Source organism: Syzygium oleosum, unplaced genomic scaffold, assembly GCF_021117445.2.
Source record: "Syzygium oleosum isolate NSW1041296 unplaced genomic scaffold, Sole_v2.1 Sole_v2.35, whole genome shotgun sequence".
Classification (NCBI taxonomy): domain Eukaryota; kingdom Viridiplantae; phylum Streptophyta; class Magnoliopsida; order Myrtales; family Myrtaceae; genus Syzygium; species Syzygium oleosum.
Window position 1 is genome coordinate 1172116 of NW_026607519.1, and position 18400 is coordinate 1190515.

Consider the following 18400-nt stretch of genomic DNA (forward strand, 5'->3'; position numbering starts at 1 on the left):
TAGAGAGTCATTTACTAGGTATCGTGAGTCTATCATATCTCTTTATATACAGTGAGATAAACGGCGCTATTAAAAGGTTCTTCAAACGGTGGAACAAGTCAAAACTACGAGAGTTTCAAGAGGACTATTTCGTTGTCCTTTTGCATTAATTTTGAAGTGCCAAATGTTATGAACTCCCTTATTTCCTTTTGAATGAATATTTTGATAATAGCTTATTGTACTTGATAGATTGAGTAGACAGGGTTGGTCCTCGATTCAGTAGTCTTATTACCTAGCTTCTGATGAACATCATATCTTAAGATCATCCTCTTATTTATTACTTTAATCACATGCAAAATGGCCGGTGGTTCGGTTTTACAGGTTTTCGACTGAGATGTCATTTGCTGTAAAAATTGACTGGCCTAAGGTCCGATTCTCGGTTCATACCAGGCGAACACGCTGGTCCAAATTTAGTTCCTAAAAGCTCTAGATATACCCTACGATAATAATGATTATTATAATTCATTTCTACTGGGAATGAAATGATGAGAATCGGACCGAAAGCTGATGGAGTTTAGTAACCTTTATCTGGAAAGCATATTTTACACGAACTTGTCACGTGTACTCATGCCTCCTGCAGATTTTATAAAAAACCTAGGCTACCATTTGCACGGAAAGGCTCTTTCCTCTCGATCCTGACAACGTAGTTTAGTAATTTATGGTCAGAATAATCTCGTCCAATTAAAACAATGTAGTCTACTTAATTTGACAGAAGCGGATTTCAAGGCTCTACTCTGGCGTTGTGGCCTAGGGTTTGAATTCATAAAGAAATGTGGATCATCTCCTTGTATTAGCTGGAGCCTGGTCATTATAGCTCGTACATTATCAATATTATTGACCAATGACGTTTTTTTAACGATATTTTTAATGAGTCTATATGAAGTTTAATTGTCAGTGGAAAAAATATTTCACTAGCCATATGTTTATATGTGGAGAACTCTTACAAAAAAAAAATAGAGAGCATATTCTCTAACAAATTAATTGATACTATAGCTATTTGACCAAAAAAAAAAATTGATACTAGCTAGGTTGGTCTTGCGTTCGATTATCCATGAGTTAGAGTCTTCAATCCCTTTCTTGAAAGAATGTTTATAAACTATTGAAAAACGACATTGATTTACACTTAATTACCTAGTTAATACCCGTATAAATTAGTCATACGACAGAATTTTCGACATGTTTCATTTAGAGAAAAATTTGATTAACGAGTATCTCGTGGATACTTGTAAAACAAGCAATTAAGGAAAGTTCAACATGAGACAATTAAAAACATTCTTAATATTAACAAGTATATCGTGGGTACTCGTTAACAAGAAAAAAAAATATCTCCATAATGAGATGGTAATTGGTGAGTGTTTACACGAAATCTTCCCGGCCGTTTTCTACAGATTCGAATCTTTGAGCCACAACTTTAAACTTCCAGACAAATGGGAGATGAGGATGATCTTTATACTAAACAGAATTGGGCATTGGCTCAACATGTTTCTTAACTTTGTTTTCTACAGATTCGAATCATTGAGCGGCACTAAAGAAGACTTCCAGACAAATGGGAGATGAGGATGATCTTTCCTTGAACCAGAACTTTATACTTGATCAGTATTTTATTTGCAATTCATATGCTCCCATCCCTCTTCCCATGTGGTTCCTTCTGTCATTTTGTCAACAAATCTCCGCATTCATAGAGCACTCGATCTTGTTTGTCGCAACTTTAAGCCTTAAGTGAGCTAAAAGGACACTGTACTCCGGAAAAAAAATTCAAAAACCCGTCCTCCCATCTCAGGGAAGTCATCTATTCAATTTGTACGAATGTCAATTCAATTCTAAACTTTCCAATTTTGTCAATTTAGTCATAACCTTTTTTACGATATTCCAATATAATCTTTCCGGCCAATTTTGACCGAAATCACTAGCATGGTGGTATGCCATGTAGGACAACCGGTAATAACTGGATCGTCATATCAGCGATTCCTAGCAAAAATTGATCGAAATGACTATATTGAAATTTTGCGCAAAAGTTTAGGATTGAATAGTCGAAATTGAAAAGTTTGGGACTGAATTGACATCCGTATAATAAGATTATATCATTGAGTATTTTTCCCCCATTTACGGCTAAACAATATTTTCAGCCGCAATACCCGATCTTGGTTGTAAGTTAATTCAAGTAGTAGTATGAGGTTAGTTGAAAAGTAAAATAGTATATAATACATAAATATAAATAAAAGGGATAATACCATGAAAAACCCCAAACTAGTACATTTGTGACAAATTTACCTCAAGCTAATTTTTTGATCACTAAAAACTCCCAAACTGGTACACTTGTAGCAAATTTACCCTCCGTTAAATTGGATTAATACCATGAAAAATTATAAATTGGTAAACATGTAACAAACAGAGGGTAAACTCCAAATTGGTACACCTGTCAACTACCACGTGTCATCCAACTCAATAATTCGACGATAAAATTTAACAGAAACTAATGGAGGCCAACATTATTACAGATGTACCAGTTTAGGGTTTTTAGTGGTTAAAAAATTAATTTGGGTAAATTTGTCACGTGTACTAGTTTGGAGTTTCGTGGTATTAACCTTATATAAAAAAAGATAAGTATGCTTTTGGGGGAAAATATCTAAAATCATTGAGAATTGTCTTAGCCGCATCACCCAATCACTATATATAATAGATTTGGGGATAAGAACAACAGAATTGACATAACTTTCGTATAGCGCTCACACGAGGGCCATAACTTTTTGTTCGCTTATTTAAGTGTCACAAATTTAAAAAATAGATTACTTAAGTATCATCGGCGATTTGCTTCGCCAGAAAATCCGACGTGGATGTCAGCCATCTTACGTAGCATCACCGGCGTTGACATGGACAATTTTTTTAAAATTTTTAAATTTTTCTTTTACTTTTTTTTCTGTGCCACTGAGGGTCACCAACCGGCCGCAAAGGCCTCGCTCATGGCTAGCGAGGCCGCGAAGGTCTTGGGCAAGGCTATCACGGTCTCACCAACCACAAGCGACGGCGGGAAGGCCCTTGCTCGTGGCAGGCGATGGCCTCGCCTAGGGCCTTAACAGTCCCATTGGTCGAGGGCGAGGTGGCCCTTGCCCAATCTGAGTGGGGCCTCCGCGACCGGCAAGTATCACTAGTGATCCTTGCCGATACAAAGAAAACAAAGCAAAGATAAAAACGAAAAGAAAAGAAATTCAAAAAAAAAATTCACGTTGAAATGGAAAATTAAGTAAAAAGTCCATGTGGGATGACTTGCTAGAAATAACACTCAAATCATCGGTTTTTCTCCAATATGACATTTAAGTAAGCGAAAAAAAAGTTATCGCACTAAAATGTGTACCATACAAAAGTTATCACACTTATGCTATTCTTATCCCACGTATTTGAATCGATGATGTAAAACTTTGACGAACTTGGAATTGCTTGTTTAGATCTAGAATATAGATCTAAAGTTGTCGATCTATATGAGCTTTTGCGTTTAGAGTAAGAGAGATGCTGAATTTCAACTTTCTAGAAGAGCTTGTGGTGTCAACATGGCGGGATGAACCCCTTCATCATGAAAGGAGACCCACGTTCTAATGTGCCAACTAACACATTATGACCATGGAGTGCCAAATCATGATATAAACAGAAAGGTTAATAGAATTAAAAATTTCAAATGAGTTTATGAAAAATTAATTTTCGTCTCACAAAATAACTAGTATCTCATTACATATTTACTCCAAACTAATTTTCGTCTCATAGAAAAACCCAAGCCAGTACCCTCCCTTACATCTCCCTCCAATGAGTACATGTCAGCGCACATGGTAGACGATTGTAAGACGGATCTAACGTAGAGAATGACAATTTTAAAGTGGAAAACCGTATGCATTTTAACGAAAGGTAGATTTGGTTCGGGGTAATTTGTCGTGGAGGTATCGAATTGAGATTTTTTATGAGACAAAAAATAATTTAGGATAAACGTGTTAGCAAGATACTGGTTTGAGATTTTTAATTGTATTAACCGTAAAAATTATATGTATAAAGCAGAATCTTTTGTACCTCTTGATCTTTTGGATAGATAAATCCCATGTGCAGGCCATGTTTTTCAAAGGGGAAAGAAAACAAACAAAAGAAATTCTCGAGAAGTTGCATCTGACCAAGTCATGGGAATGATAAATGGGATACAAAGAGCACATGACATTGAAAGATTGTCGTTGAGATTCGTATCTTCTGTTTATTATAAGATAATGGTGTTAATTATCTTCCTGATGCCCCCGAATGAAGCACTAATGATGGTACATGCCAAAACCCCTTTCAATAATTTTTTGGTTTCCTACTTTCTATCGAAAAAAATAATAAAAATTGGGCCAACCTGGCGATTCCATTTGAAAATTTTGGAGGGCATCGAGGCAAGTACTTCTTTGTCCCGTATTACCTAACTCGAGATTCTATCATATTAAGAACGAGAAAAGAATAGATTTTGTCATGTGGGCTGTCTTGATTCTACAGACAAGCTAATTAAAACTTGTCTGTGAGCATATGCAGTGAAGTTGTTATCCCCCTTAAGATCTTGAAATAGACGTTCTTATGCTTGTGACTAAGTGTTTGGCACCCTAAGAAAGCCAACTTTGATGTCAAATTGTACGATTTCTTTACATGTTTTTCTTTGCACAATTACCCTTCTTCTTGTAGTTTGAGGTCTGGTGTTAGATGACCGAACTGTGATCTCACTTTGTGATGAACTCGTGAACCGAGTTCTTGTTCCTTTCTGGGTTGTAATCGTCTATCAATCAAATATAAGGGCTGCAGTGTAACCTCGAAGATCATTGATCAGGTTCATTTAATCAGCACTTTTCAGTTGACGATCGTTGTTGAGGATTTTTTAGCGAACAACTAGCGATACAAAATATAAGTAATGATAATTGCCAGGTTTACCAGACTACTTTATAGAATCAATCTATTACAGGATATGGCTATAAATGAAAATTCATATAAGTTGATCATATTCACCACTATAATAAAAATCTGTCACATCACGTGATAGACAATTATACAAACCAAAACTCGCGATATATTCTCAATATAGTTCCGCGAAGTGATGTTTTACCCTCGACCTTTTTTACCTTCATAATTAGACGTGTCCATAAATAGTATAGAATCAGGGCCCAAAAGGCCCAATGGATCGGGTGAAAGGCCCAACGAAGACCTCGTCTATTGAAATAGAGGAAGGAAACCCATTGATTGATTCACACCTTTTGCTAATAAAATTAATAAGCATAGAAAGATATGTCGTAGGGGTAAATATGCTCTTTAGTCCATTGCGTTCCATGCTATTTTTTGAGTAGTCCCTAGAAATTTAATTGAATGAATTTAGGACTTAGATTTGTAATAGAATTTTATGGTGTCCTTCAGGAAGTTCCAGGAATAAGACCAAGTCCATAAAGTTTCAAGAATTGTACTTTCATATTAGAATTCAACTACAAAGAAATAAACAAATCGTTCAATTTTCACCCTGCACATCATAATTTTTCTACCATGAAGCACTTTGCAAGCCCTATAAACCAGTTAAATTTAAGTCTTCGGTTTATGTGGGTGACTTTGAGACAAGTGACATCTAGTTCCTAAGTTGCAAATTTCGTGGCGCCCCAACCAACTGCACTAATTCTTGGTGGCTAAATAAAGAAAGCTAAGCAAACCTTTTTCTGAAATTTTTTAATAGTTAATCAACCTTATTGTGACACATTTACCATAAAAAAATTTTCACCGAAACTCCCAAAATTGTACCTACGACACATTCCATCAATGAGCACTGTTAAAAATGTGCTTATATGGACAACGGAAGGCAAACAATACTGACGTAGCGCCCACATGACTCAAGTAAAAAAAATGATGCCATTTTGATTGGAATATCATTTAACGGAGTCTTGACGGATGGTAAATGTATTACACGAGTACTAGTTTTAGGTTTTTGATGTTATAAGAAAAAGTTTGGGATAATTGTATAACAGTGGGAGTAGTCCGGGGTTTTGATATCACAAAAAAAAATTGAGTAAATGTGCCACGGTTAACATAATTTAAGATTTTTGAGGGTTTTCTCCTAAAAGAAAAACCACGTTTTAGTTTGGTGTTCGAAATCTGGGGCTCGGACTTTGGTCCTCGAACCCGAGTCCGAGGTCCTCGAGACCAAAACTACGTCGAGGACTAGTGTCCATGTCCATGTTGTCAGGGGCCGACTTTAGGATAGAGTTAAAAATTGACTGCCCGTTTTGGCAACCAAAGCAATAGTTTGGGTTATTGTTTGGATAGTAGGATATGAAAGTTTCAATTACTGTTCTCAAAGGGGCAGCACTATTAGTGTACCTCCCTCTATAAAAACTATGATTGGTTTGAAAAATACCTTGAGATTCGACCGATGATGGATGATATAACTATTTACATCAATAATGAATAAATGATTCCAGTTTAACAAATAAACTAATTAAGATAGAAAGATTTTTCTATACATCTCATGTCGATGGATCGTCATCATCGTGGAGGAAAGTTTTTGTAAGACTTTTTCTAATGTGGGTTACATTAATCGATATTGTAATTTATCATTTTACGGGGTTGGTTTAATAAGGTCAAATATAAAGTTTTTTAATTAGTCTAATACAGGGCTGGTTAGTGTGGACCAAATAAAACCCGGCCCATGATGAGAGAGTCTGGCTTAAAACTCTATAAATAGAGCTCATATCCCTCCTCTAACTCTAACGCACCCATATCTCACATAAGGAGCGATCGTTATTTGTGAGAGCCAGTCTCATTGAGCCAGTGATACAGAGGGTGATAGAGGAGAAGACTTGCGCAGAGGATCATCGCTATTCCGCATCAAAAACGATGGATTCCAAATCAGGTGCACAAATCTCTCACTCTATGAATGTGTTATAAATTCTAGCTATGGTGATATTGGGTGTCGTTTTATCGCGACCAACATATGGTAGCAAATCTTCCATAGACTAGATGTAGAACGTACGGATTTTGCCCTTTTTTCGTGATTTTTGTTCGTCAAAATTGTTTTTGATTGTATATTCAGAATGTGCTTGACAAGACGAGCAATTTGATAGGCGGCACGTCATCGAGGAATGCCGTACGCGCCCCCACGCGGGCCACAACGGGGCATCGTCCAACGCGTGCAACGCGCGTTAGGACTGACGTCATCATGACATCAGCGAATAGGTACATGACTCGACCCGTTGAATCGACCCGGTTGACTAGGCGACTCGACCCGAAGATCCAACCCGTTGGCCCTCCCAAACAGGTTCATCCGTTGATCGGACCGGTCAACTAGTCGGACCGTAAACCGGTCGAATTGGCAACCGGTCGAACCGTCAACAGTCGGACCGGCGAACAGGCCAAAAGAACATGGGCGCGTGTGCCTCACGCGCCGCACAATGAGGAGGCACTTGAGGGCGCGTGCAAGCTCCGATTGGAGTGTTCTTGGTATCTATGTTCTCGTATTGAGATGCTCTACACTGTGGTATATTTATTTCATGTGTTTAGTGCTTTTATGGATGTGAAAATACATATGGAACCCTATATACACGTATTATTAGGGTAATTTTGAGTATTTTCGTGTATTTCTGTATGGTTCTGGAAATACATGTGTTGATTTACACGAATGTTATCACGTAAAGTATGTGTAGTGTAAAATTCATTGACTATCAATGAATGGAACAATGTAATTGGCATGACATGTGATTTTAGCGACAAATTGCCTCTGTCTTCAAATCTAAAATTGCATGTATATGGTAAATGTGAGACGTAAAGTTTATATCCCTAGTATGAGAGAGTTTCAAGAATTCAAATGGGTTGTGACCGCCAAAGTGGCAAACTTGATTGGGTTTGAGAAATATCGGTTATTGTGGAGATAAGGACACTAGAAGTGCCTTAATTTTCGTACGGCGCTCACTTAAGTGCCAAAAATTTGAAAAAACGATCACTTGAGTGCCAAATGCCATTTGGCAGCCAGAACATCTGACGTGACTTCGCCGAAGTTGACGTGAAAAATATTTTAATATTTTTTTTTGAATTTTTGAATTTTTTTATTAATTATTTTTATTTTTTTATTTTTGCAAAAAAAAATTTCAATGCCGGCAAGGGTCACCGGTAACCCTCGCCGGCTGTGAAGGCCTCGCCTAGATTGGGTGAGGGCCCCCTTGCCCTTGGCCGCGAAGGCTCTGGGCGAGGCAGCCTCGCCAGATCTGGCGAAAGCCTTCACCGCTACGGGCAAGGTAACCTCGCTAGATCTGGCGAGAGCCTTCGCCACCTCACTCGCGCCGACGAGGCCGCGATGGCCTCGCCAAGGGCTTTCGTGACCTCGCCGGATCTAGTGAGAGCCTTCGCCGCCGTGCCCGCGGCCAATGAGGCCGCGATGGCCTCCCCAAGGGCATTCGCGGCCACGGGCTAGGCAGCCTCGCCGGATCTGGCAAGAGCCTTCGCGACCGCAGGTGAGGCGGCCACCGGCGACCCTCGCCAACCTTGAAAAAAAAAATAATAATAAGAAAGAAAAATAAAAAATAAAAAGATAAAGAAAAAGAAAAAATTTAAAAATCGATAAATTTAAATTAAATTAAATTAAAAAAGGAAAAATTCCAAATCAGTGCCCAAAATAGGGTCATTTTCTTAAAAAAATGTTTCAAAATAGACATAGTATCAAATAAGAGTATGAAGTGCCCAATCAGTCTTAAATAGAGGCCCGAAGTGTCCAATTAGTCTCAAATAAGGGCATGGGTTCACCGGCCGGCGAGCACGTCACTGTTCTGATCGCCGGAATAAGGGCAATTTCGTCTTTTACTTTTTAAATTTTTTTGTTTCTTTTTTCCTTTTACTGTTTTTTTCTTTCCCTTTTCTTTTTTTTTCCTCTTTTTCCTCCTTCGGCCATAGCTGGGGCCGGTGGAGGTTGCCGGCCTTAGGCAGGGGCTGCCCTCGCTGGCGTCGGGCAAGGGCCGCCCTCGCCGGGGGCGAGCGAGGGTCGTGCGGGCAAGGACGACCCTCACCCGCCCCCAGCGAGGGAAACCCTAGGCAAGGGCAGCCCTGGGTTTCCCTCGCTGGCGTCAGGCGAGGGTCGCCCTCGCTTGGGCTGGGCGGGCAAGGGAAACCCAAGGCTGCCCTCGCCGGCGTCAAGCGAGGGCCGTCCTCACCCGACGCTAGTGAGGGCGGCCTCCGCCTGAGGTCAGTAACCTCCGCCGGCCCTGGCTATGGCCGACAAAGGAAAAAGAGGAAAAAAAAAAGAAAAGGGAAAGAAAAAAACAGTAAAAGGAAAAAAGAAACAAAAAAAATTAAAAAAGTAAAATACGAAATTGCCTTTATTCCGGCGATCGGAACAGTGACGTGATCACCGGCCGGTGAGCATTTGACCGGCCGGCGAACCCAGGCCCTTATTTGAGATTAATTGGGCACTCCGGGCCCCTATTTGAGACTGATTGGGCATTTCAGACCCTTATTTGACACTATGTCCACTTTGAACCCTTTTTTGAGAAAATGAACCCACTTTGGGTACTGATTTGAAATTTTCCCGAAAAAAAATCCACATCAAATAAAAAATTAATTAAAAAATCCACGTCAGCTCATTTGCCGAAAATGGCACTCAAGTGATCTATTTTCGCTGGAAGTGACACTCGAATGATCTATTTTGCTCCAATGTGGCACTAAAGTGAGCGAAAAAAAAAGTTATGGCACTCCTAGTGTCCTTATCCCCATATTGTGGTGGGATATATCATATTCTAATGCGTGGTCATAATCCCAAAGGAGGTGATCGTGTATTAGTTTATGAAGGGACACATGTACAGTATATGCTTGAGGAGTAACTGAACCTAGTGGTTCATACACCCAAAGATGGTGAATTTACGAAGTTTGGAATAAATTCTCTTGGTCGTTATTGTCACGCCCCGTACCCTACGAAGCGCTAACATCCCTACCTTAGTCGATTGCAGTGCGACGCTCCCAGGAAGCATCGCCGACCCAACGCCCAATCAGAGATCAAACACATGCAGAAGCACGTATATAAATATATATATACACCCTGACAATAAAACACATGAGACCAAGGTAGTACATTAAGTAAACAGCACCTCTGAAAATATGTATACTAGTATTACCATAGGAAACTTTTTACACAAATCATTTAGACAACAGCGAGAGGAAACACACAATCGGCCACCCGGTCAAAAGGGATCAATGAAAAACACTTCGGCTCCTCGGCTTCCTCGACCATGGCTGCAGTCCGTCCCACAAGGGTGCACACTAGATGACCGCTTGGATGAATTGCGGTATACCAAAAGAGGCGCTCTCCTCGGCATCCTACGGGGGGGTCGAAATGTTTCGGTTTACACAACCGTGAGACGAATCTCGTGAGTTCAACCCCTAAACCTAGGCTAGGCTAGCATGCAATCTCCGACCGGAAAATAAATATGTGAAACCATAGTGCAACAACAATCAAATAATCCTCCGACCCCTGCAGGGTTAGGCAGTTCAATATATAATAATCACGGCACGTATGTGGCACATATTATCACACGTACGCCAATCACATGCTCATGCACCGAGGCTCACACACTCGCATGCCGGTCCATGCATGTTCATGCATACAAATGTCGTCGACATGTCACGTGTATTTCCCGGCCCACTGGCCCACACTGACACACTGGCAATCGCCCAATTTATTATTTATTACGACTCGAGTCAACAACATTCACGGCCCGGTGCGTCTAGCCTCGCTTCAAAGTGCATGAGGCGCAAACCGATCTCGGCCCGGTGTCTCTAGCTCGCTTCAAAGTGCATGAGGCGCAACACTGTTTCTCCTTGCGAACGCAGCCACGCTTCAAAGTGCATGAGGATGGTCGCCTTCCGGACGTACCGGGCATCGTCCCGCTTCAAAGTGCATGAGGACGGTATCGACCCGAAGGTCATGACCCAAAGGTCCTTAGGTGATCACACAACTCATTATTATCCGAACCCGCGTATAACGCCGTGGTATTTTAGGTGATCACATGCTCATGGCAGGACACGCATTCTCGCACAATTTCATCACATGCCTCACTCTTGGCATACGCAATGCGTGTCCATGTTATGCAATGCAATGCACCACGAGCACCACTATAATTCAGACACCCAATGTCACAACACGTGCTTAATTGGCCCAATTAATACCGTGTGGCCTAACGTGTGATTCACAAATCAGTAAATCATTGTAAACCAAACAACGGCCAATCGCACTCCATAAAATCAGCCATACCACATACGACATAGCAGTACAAAATCAATCACAATTAAGCACAATTGACGTACAATCAGTCAACCCGGACATACCCGGTAATTTTCCAATGGGCTCCTAAATTGGTCATTTAATCCAATTAATCTCCCCAAATAATTCTCATTAGTCCACTAAATTTCCAAATGATAATTTCTACCAATCCGTCCTCAACCCAGTCTGAAATACACACTGATACCATCTAAGCCAGTCTAAATTGTACCGATAATACCTAACCCGTCCGGAAAAACGCACTAACAAATCCTAATCGGGTTTAGGAATTTTACTCAATTAATTTCGGACCACGGCGACGGGGAACGGCGGCCGATCACGATGAACAAGAAAACCGGCGGCGGAATTCCCGGGGCGCATACATTCACGCCTGCACTGTTCACTCGGCACTTGTTCACAGTGGCACGTTCACGCGACTGTTCGCGGTAAGGACTTGTACGGATGGGGGCGGAAAACGGTGGCCGGCGAAGTGCCGGTGACGGCCGCGACGGCGTACGGTCGATATGAACAGTAATCCGTACGGACGCGATGAACAGTACCTGCGGGACACCGTACGGACAGGGCTGGATGGCGACGCACGGCGAGGCCGGACGGCCGGGTGGTGACGAACAACGATCCGAGCTCCGCGAAGCTCCATGACCTTTTGCCGGACGGGAAAGAGAAAAAGAGGGAGAAAGAGAAAAAGAGGGAGAAAGAGAGAGAAAGGGAGAGAGAAAAGGGCTGGACAGGGCGAGGCTGAAGCTGGGGACTATGTGGTCGACGGCGGGACACGGCGGTCGGCGGCGGCACTCCGGTGGCCGGCGGCAAGCTCCGCGAGCCAAAATCAAGAGAGAAAAATGAGAGAAAGAGAGGGAGAAGCTGCTGTGGCTGGGCTGATCTGCCGAGAGGGAGGGCTGAGGAGAGAGAAAACAGTCCAACTTGGTCAAATAAAGCAGCCCAAAGTGCCACGTGTCGCCGATCCGTGAAAAATGACCAAAACGCCCTAATCTAACGGTTCTAAAGAGATAGGCTTAAATAATTGAGGGGCAATTGGGTCTTTGGTGCCAATAATGCAGCTGATAACCACAGTTACTTATCCCAAAAATTTCCCAAAAATTCGGACCCGAAAGCGGCCCGGGGGCAAAGCCGTCATTTTTCCGGTCCCGGGCGAAATTCCAATTTTCGCACATACGTGTTCCATATGTGCGTGGCCAACATAATATGGCGTCGGATTCGCGAAATTCACTTTCTAAGCCCTCGAAAATCGATGCGAAGTTTCGGGAATAAAATAATATTATTTTTCCAATTTTTGTCGAAATTCCAATTTTTGGCCAAAACCACTCTAAATGTGCATGGCCACCCCAAAATGACCTTGGCCGCGAAAAATAACCTCAAACGGCCTCCGAATCCAGCCTCGGTGCCCACAGGGGCAAAACGGTAATTTTTCACCTCCGGACCGAAATTCCACTTTTTGCTCGTACTAACTCCAAACGTGTGTGGCCAGCGTAATATGACGTCAGATTCCCAAAAATAGTCTCTTAAGCCTTCGAAAATCAACATCGAAATCCAGGCCCAATTTCGTGATCAAAACTCGCTCAATTTCCAATTTCAGGGTCTCTCACTAACGGGCGGCTGTTTAGGACATACGCGTATCGACCTAGGGTTATTCGAATTACGACGGTCCCGATCATTGAGAGAATGAGAAATTATCATTAGTTCCAAGGATCACGATCGTTCGGTTCAGGTTCAGGACTGGTTGGCCACGTGCACTTTCGGTCTTGCAGAATCACCTGCGATTCGATTGTACATCGCTGGCCTTGGCCAAACCAAATCCATCACCTTTCCTAAGATCGGCCCACGTTGGCCCAAAATATTCACTCATCGTATCTCGAGATCGGTGTCCCGTTCCTGTCGAGTCCCTGGTCCACGTACTGTTTCCTAGTTAGCCATACCCCATTGGTTAGTATCCCGAGAGTGATCAGCTCTGGGCGAGACTTACTAAAATGAAATGCGAAATATTGTCAATTTTATTGATCCCGGAATTACGTCGAAATTCGGGCTGTTACAGTTATAATGTGGAAAGTATATAACTGTATGTCATGTATTCTGCCCTAAGGTGTTATATGATGATGTATGTAACTTTCAGGATGTGTACTTATAAGGTTTTCAAGTTACACAGTTCTCACATGATACTAATTAGAAACATTTTTTGTTTCAAATCAATCATATTCTCTTTAAACGGAAACTTCATTGCGATTGAGGTTCTTACGGGTTCAAACTTTAAGAAATGGAAAGAGGATTTTACGTTTGGGATGAGTTGGCAAATTAACATATTACTCTTACTGAGAATAAGCCAGTGAATCTAACTGACACCAGTACGAAAGCCCAAAAAGTACAATTTGCTACATAGGAAAAGAGCGATAGAATTTGCTTACTGTTAATGAAGCAGTCAGTTCAGGAACACTTGAAAAGTGATTTGCCAGCTGACTGCACTACTAAATAAATGATGGAGGCTTTGGAGACTAGAAACCGAGTCTCATCTAATGCTGAAATTGGAACACACAGCTTCGGGCTGAAACATGATGGTTCTATTGGAGTTAGGGATTATGTTCTAAGGATAGTGAATCCCCAGACAAAGCTTCGGGCTCTTAATGTTACTATTCATGATGCTTGCATTGTGCATCAAGCTTTAAATACTCTTCCACCTAATTTTGCGATTATCAAGACTAATTACAATTCCCAAGATGAGACATGGTTGATTAATGACCTGATAGTAAGGGTGATGGCAGAAGAAGAGCAACTAAAGAAAGAGAAAGGGTGCATTGCTCTGTATGTTTCCAGTTCCAACAATAAGAAGCATAAGAGGTTCAAAGCTCATATTCCTAAAGGAACAGCCGCCAGTCATTCCAACAGTCTAGGTCCTAAAAAAACATTCTTGAAGAAGGATGATGATGGTTGTTACTTCTGTGGGAAGAATGGACACATAAAGAAAGACTGCAACAAATATAAGACTTGGTTATCCAAGCGTAAGCATGCAGGTAATGATTCTTTGGCATTTGTTTGTGAATCCAACCTATCAGAAGCCCCGTCCAATTCTTGGTGGCTAGATAGCAAAGCAACTAATTATGTTGTGTTTACCATACAGGGTTCATAATTAGAAGGAAGCCAAATCAGGATGAATCAAAACTCATCGTAGGAAACAACAATAAAGTTGACGTCGAGTTCGTGGGAGATGTCATTTTAATTCTAGATTCTAGTTTTAGTTTGATGTTAAGGAACACATTTTACGTACCTCCCTTTAGACGGAACTTAATTTCCGTATCATGTTTAGACATATGTGAATACTCTTTTGAAATAAAGAGTAATGTTATTGCTATGTTTTTTAATTCAAATAAGGTTGGATGCTACAATATGTCCAATGGATTGTACAGATTGTTTATTTCTAATGATATGCACGTCACTTATACGGCTGAAAAAGTTATTTCCAAAAGACCTCTGCCTAAGGAACAGTCTTATGCGTTGTGGCATAAACGTCTTGATCACATTTCTAAAGAAAGAATGGAACGGCTAATAAAGGCCGACATTTTACGTGCTCTTAAAAGTGACCTAGAGACTTGCATGGACTGTTGCAGAGGTAAGATGACTAAGATAAATAAAAAAACTCCAGCCAACAGTTCTAACCTATTTGAGGTCATTCATACTAATATTAATGAACCATATACGGGAACCTTGTGTAGAAATTTTTATTTCATCACTTTTATTGACTACTCCCAATATGGTTATCTGTACTTGATTAAGGAAAAGTTTGAGTCTCTTAACAAGTTTAAGATTTTTTGGATCGAAGTCGAGAAACAGTTGGGAAAAGTCATAAAAGGTTGTCAGATCTGATTGTGGTGGTGAGTATTATGATAGGCATGGTGATGTTGGACAGCTTAAAGGATCGTTTGCGAAATACTTGGAGAATTCTAGAATAGTAGCTCAATTTACTATGCCTAGGAGTCCTGAACAAAATGGAGTAGCCGAAAGGCGCAATCGCACTTTTATGGATATGATGAGAAGTATGATTAGTAGGACCAACTTACCTGATTTTCTGTGGAGTGAAGCTTTACAAACAACTCTCTACATATTAAATCGTGTTCATACTAAAGCTGTTCCATTGACTCCTTTTGAGTTATGAACTGGACTAAAGCCTAGCTTAAATCATTTTAAAGTTTGGAGATATTCTGCAGAAGTGAAATTATATAATCCAACGTTAAGTAAGTTGGATTCCAGAACCACCCGGTGTTACTTTGTATTTTATCCAAATCATTCGAAGGGCTATCGGTTTTATAACCCCACAGACAGTGAAGTTTTTGGAGTTTGATGTGGTTGAAGAGGGTAGTTGCTCACAAACGATTGAGGATAATAGCATGGTAGGGAATAATGTGTCTTTTTCTCTACCTATACAGACAAATGCAGATCATCCTACACCAAAGACTGAACCTGTTATGGTCCAGGATCTTATTGTTGATGTAGTTCCTGATGAATTTCCTCAAGCCCCTCAGGTGCAGGATGAGGTCGAAGAAGCTCAAGCTCCATTTATGAGATCCATTAGGCAGAGACGATCAGCTATACCACTAGAATATATAGTTTATCTGAGAGAGCATGACTACGATATCGATTGTGTAATTGACCCAGTGACTAATGCAAATGTTGTTTCTTGTGCTCAGTCAGATATGTGGTTAGATGCAATGAAAAAAAAGATGCGGTCTATGAAACATAATGGTTCTGGGAGCTCGTTGAATTGCCTCAAGGTCATAAATCCATCAGTTGCAAATGGGTGTACAAAACTAAAAAGGACTCCAAAGGAGAAATCGAGAAGTTCAAAGCTAGACCGGTAGCTAAGGGTTTCACTTAGAGAGAAGAAATAGACTATAAAGCAACCTTTTCTCCAGTCTCTTCTAAAGATTCTTTCAGGGTAATTATGACTTCAGTAGCTCATTTCGATATGGAGCTACACCAAATAGATGTTAAAACTACTTTTCTGAATGAAGATCTTGATGAGAAGGTTTATATGGACCAACCCAAAAGTTTTACGGCAGATGATTTAGGAAAGCTTATGTGTAGACTGAAAAAGTCAATTTAGGGCCTCAAGCAAGCTTCTAGACAATGGTACTTCAAGTTTCATAGTATTGTCACTTCTTTTGATTTTGTTGAGAACAAACTAGATTAGTGTAACCCACCCATGGGTAGCTCAGTTGGTTAGGGCGTACTTGGGATTGTGTGGTTAGGCGCACTGGTCCCAGGTTCGATTCCCCAGCTGAGCACTTGTGATTTAAGTGGGGAGCCATGGCGGTGGGTTACTGTGCTAGTCTCCCTCGAGGAATAGTCGAGGTGCGCGCAAGCTGGCCTGGACACCTCGGTTACCAAAAAAAAAAAAAACTAGATTAGTGTATATACTGCAAGGTCAGTGGAGGAAATTTTTTTCTCATACTCTATGTAGACGATATCTTGCTTGCGAATAGTGATCTTGGATTATTACATGAGACAAAGAGAATATTGTCAAATACTTTTGACATTAAGGATCTTGGCGAGGCGTCTTTTGTACTTGGCATTGAGATCCATAAGCATCGTTCTTGCTGTTGATTGGGTTTATCTCAAAGGGCATATGTTAATCGTACTTTAGAAAGATTCGGTATGCAAGATTGCAAGCCAGGAATTGTTTCTGTCAATAAGAGTGATAAACTGAGTTTATTACAATGTCCAGATTCAAATATTGAGAAAGCCCAATGAAGGATTTACCTTATGCTAGTGTACTTGGTAGTATTATGTATGCTCAAGTTTGCACCAGACCAGATATTACTTTTACAACAGGACCTATAGGTATAAATCAGTCAAACTCAGAACACGATCACTGGATTGCTACCAAGAAGGTTCAAGACATGCAGCTAGTAGGGTATTCGGATGCAGATTTTACTGGTTGTCAAGATGAATTGAAGTCGACAACAGTACATATCTTTATGTTAGCAGGAGATGCAGTATCATGGAAAAGCAAGAAACAGAAAACTATGCCATCCTCTACCATACAAGCGGAGTTTATAGCACGCTTTTCTATAGCTACTCATACAATTTGGCTTCGGAACCTTATTAAGGTGTTGATCGTATTTGATTTTGTGATAGACCCTTATAGTTGTATTATGATAATAACTCTGCAGTGTTGTTATCAACAACAACAGAGGTCTCAAGGGGTCTAAGCATATGGCGGTCAAGTTTTTGACCATAAAGGAAACAATTCAAAATGATGACATTACAATAAAGCATATTCTCACAGATGATATGGTTACAGATCCACTAACTAAAGGCTTTCGCCCTTGTGTGTTTGAGCGACATATAATTAACATGGGCTTAGAAGTATCATGGAATACTGTTGTTTAGTGGGAGTTATTTTATTTTTGCTCTAGTGAAGTTTACATCTGTATTTTTTTGTTACATTTAGTGATATTTTGATATGTATCAACTTATTTACATTCAATAAGGTATTTATGAATGCATTGTTATTATGTTGAATACATATATCCGGTGAAAATTTCAAGGTATTGTATAAATCTTGAATAAATGCTAGGGGCATCCAATCATTAGCCTTAAGGATATGTCTTGTTACACATAAAATAACGTTAACTATAAGGATAAGACTTTCATCTTAACCATAAGGATATTTTCTAGTGTCACATCTGGTTTTGTGACACTTAAGGAGAGAGAATATGAACTGATAAAGAGGATGACACATAGGGTATTACTCTTTTTAAGGTGTTATCCAATTGCCACACTACCATGTTGAATCCATATCAGTAGAGTTGAAAACATTTGTGACCATAGAAGGCTCTGTGTGTATACATGTAGTTACCGCCATGATTTGGTGTTTGAGACTTTATCGGATTGGATTAATCATTAAGAATTATCACTAGATCAAGATAAAGGTGCGCACATGCAGTACAGTTTCAATTAATATAGCTCAAGTGGGAGAATGTAAGAGTTTTTCTAATGTGGGTTACATTAATTGATATTGTAATTTACCGTTTTACGGGGTTAATCTGATAAGGTCAGCTATAA